General features: G+C 43.3%; 1 long non-coding RNA gene across 1 annotated transcript; it reads right to left on the reverse strand.

The window, feature by feature from the left end:
• Window positions 1-1997: 1997 nt before the first annotated feature.
• LOC124686468 lies at window positions 1998-3307 on the reverse strand. Its single transcript, XR_006997830.1, has 3 exons — window positions 3104-3307; window positions 2654-2915; window positions 1998-2513 (listed from the first exon to the last, which is right to left on the reverse strand). It is a non-coding gene; the product is annotated as an uncharacterized LOC124686468 (long non-coding RNA).
• Window positions 3308-3579: the final 272 nt, after the last annotated feature.

The raw sequence follows: 3579 nt of genomic DNA on the forward strand, positions 1-3579 counted from the left end.
TGGCAGAGGAACTGCCACGACCAAGAGCCAGGAGAGCAGAAACATCTTGGATGCCACGGTAATGCTGTGGAACCAGAGAAGGCGAGGAAGAAGGACACTGGCTTCGCCGACGGCCGGCACCACACACACTTATAGGGTACCTACAGGGGAAAAAAGGTGTCATAAGGAGACAAAAATGCGCAATGCGATACGACCAGAGGCAAACAGATTGGAGGAGAAAGTTTTAAAGAAAACAGAAAATCATGCACCAAAAACTGAAGGAATATTGAAAGAAAAACTAACAGCGGGAGGCCGTCCCAAGAAGGTAGAGCATGTCGAAGTCGTCGGCCTCCCCTTCGGCAAGTCGTCTGAAGTTGTTCCCTATGACCACCCCTAGCGAGACTCATTGGCTAGTGCGTTCATGTGAACTCTATGATATTACACCGTTCATTCATTGAGCATAGTAAATTTATCATACATAATGCAACATCATATTCATTGAACCTAACCTATGGCATATAGTTAGGTTTATTTTAGGTGCATCAACCTCTTTTGATAACTGCAATAAAACCTGTTGAGCTGCTAGAGGCAAACATTCAGATAAAACTACTTTCTCTTTGTGATAAATAATTTAATAAAGGAAGTGCCTACTCTTCATGGATAACACTAATGTAGATTGTCTTAGTAGCCAAAAAGATATTGAAGCACACTTTGTAGAAACTTGATTACTGAAGAAATGAAATAAAAAGATGAAACGTCCATGGGGAAAGTATGAAACGTAGCCAAGCATATAGTAATGTTCAAGTGCAGAGGACCTTATGTAATATCTTCTTGATGCAGATCGTTCTTAGCAAAAAAAAATACGCAAATAAGATTTCTACGGAAATCTCGGTACTAAGTTTATATGCTGATAATATATAGGGAGAACCTGTCATGTCTGTGAAATCTGAGATCACCAATCTTCACACACCAATCACTATGAGCTTAGTTCAGATATTGCTGATAATATATAAGGAGAACCTGTCATGTCTGTGAAATCTGAGATCACCCATCTTTACACACGAAGCACTATGAGCTTAGTTCAGATATTGGGAAAATGCCATATCTTGTGACAGTTGCAGCGTCAATCCTGAAATGCTTGAAGGATATGGCGTTAATAAGGACTAAGGAGGGTGAACAAAACCATGGGAAAGTGGTACTTCAAAATAAAAAACCGGCATGTAGTGATTACACAGAGCATTTACAGGCTACAGCAAATAATCTGACCTTGGCTGAAATAATCCATAAGAGAACGCTCAGGAATGATATCGCATCCAAACCGCTTTTGCGGTCTAGAATCCCATAATATTGATGCGCTTGGAACATCCAGTCGACCATAACCTATATCCTCAAGAATATCATGATCAAGAGGGAAAAAGATAGGGAAGTAAGATAGGCCCATTTTCTGACACCACTTCGCTGAAAAGTATAAGCTAAGAAATCAGTGTAGAATTCTGCTAGTATTTCTAAACCAGTCTCTTAATTCAAATATCACTTTCAGTGTTGTGTGTGTACCTTAAATTTTGAGATGGATGCAGTTCCAGTTCTAGAATAAAACAATAACTATCAACATATCCAGGTGACCGACCATTCAATGTATTTCTGTAGGAAGGGGGAAACAGTTACTCCCTCTGTCCCAGTTCGCAGGGCAAAATTTGCCAATATCTTGGCCCAAGGTGAAATCTCATTGGCCAAGATTTCTACTCGAAAATTGATACTATCTCCAACCGTTTCACACACAACATGCAAAAACTGAAACCCTTTCACATGCATGGAGTACTAGTGCGCGGTGGTTTTACATGCATGGAGTACTAGTGTGTGGTGGGAGATGAAAAGAGGAGTGTTTGCATGCAAAAATGAATTAGTTTACTCCCACATTAAATGCAAAATGTGCCTAGGAGGTTGAGGGATTTTGGGACAAATACTTTTTGGGATTTTGCCTTACGAACTTGGACGGAGGTAGTACTAAAGGTAAGTCATTCATTAATTGTCTTGCATTCTTTGAGTGCAAAAAATAGTAGAAATGCCCTGCAAAGTTAGTCTTTGAATACATGTTTTTCTACTATCGGTTCTAGCATTGTTCATGTATCATACTATCGGTTCTAGCATTGTTCATGTATCATACTCCAGTTAAATAGGAAGATGGCTCAGAATTTCTACCGTAATACACTGGCGGTTATAATTACAGTACTGTTTGCTGCACAATGGTTTTTCGTAACAAACTTGCTGCACAATGGTAACATTTAACTCTTAAGTAAATTAAAACAACTTTCCCTACTTAGTCTTATCCCTTAAGTACATTAACTTATATAAACTATGTAACTTTTGCTGGAAGACCTTGATTCATGAATCAAGAAATAAAGAATAACCTATGAACTGCATGGATAGTCTGACAAATGAACAATCATTAGGGATTGGTCCTAGGATGGAACTAATGAGCTGTCCAAATGGTACCTCCATGGCTCCATCATAGAGGTAGCAATAGAACATCACGCCTAAAAATTATGATCGTTTCATCAACTGTTATAGAATGAAACCTACTCATACCATAAAATCTGTAATAACATCACCAAACATATCCAACAGTGCAACGTCATCCACAAAAGAGGATGCCGGCAAGGCCGCATGTACACACCTGCTGGCAACTCTGTGGAAGCTGGAGAAGACGGTGGAGGCGTCCATGATGCCCACCGCTCACCATGTGCAGACCGAGGACGACCTTGGCACTGCTAGCGCCTAGCGGCACACTGACCAGCATGATGGCCTCCGAAGAAAACAACAACCAAACTCGACCCTGGCCCTGAAAAACGGTGGTGCTACATTGGGAAACAAAAGATCTGGCGGCTCCGCATACGAATGAAGGAGAAGGGCTCCTCCACCGTCAATCCTCCCACCCGCTATGGATAGAAAAAACATAGGAAGAAGAAAGCACAACCTCAATCAGAATTTATTGGAAAGAGAGAGCAACTCAAATGGAGGCAGACCCTCATCCCTCTGACCTCCAGCCACGTTGCTGCAGGCGATGGGGAGAAGTAGGCCGAAAATGGGCGCGCAGAGGGAGGGGTCAGGGAAGTCCGCCGCATACATTATCCTCGGATTTCATGGGCGGCAGCTGCTCCAGCCATCCTGACGCACTGGCCATGGCTGTTCTTTGGACGTAGGCAGGCAGGCAGCCTCTCCATCTAAGTGCCCCCGTCCCGACGCGCCGGCCATGGCAGCTCTCTTGGCGGTGAGCCGCACCCACGAAAGGGATCCCAGGCGCAGGTAATCCAGGGCAGCGACAGGGCGTTGGGAGGCGGGCATGGGAGCCCGGCAAAGACTCGGCCGACGGAGATTTCTGGGCGGTCGTGGATAATTTTGGTCAAACCGTCAAAGCGGTGCCGTTAGATTTTTCCAAATGAGGGAGAGAAGACGTAGAAACCACAGCAACCGGTTGCCGGTAACCTAATCACCCAAAGAAAAAATAAAAGGAAAAGTAACCGATCGGTCAAATTAAGCAAGCGATAAAATAGGAGGTACGTGTCGTTTAATGCGTGGATGGAAACGAAGGAAAATTACACA

Source organism: Lolium rigidum, chromosome 2 (genome assembly GCF_022539505.1).
Source record: "Lolium rigidum isolate FL_2022 chromosome 2, APGP_CSIRO_Lrig_0.1, whole genome shotgun sequence".
NCBI classification, from domain to species: domain Eukaryota; kingdom Viridiplantae; phylum Streptophyta; class Magnoliopsida; order Poales; family Poaceae; genus Lolium; species Lolium rigidum.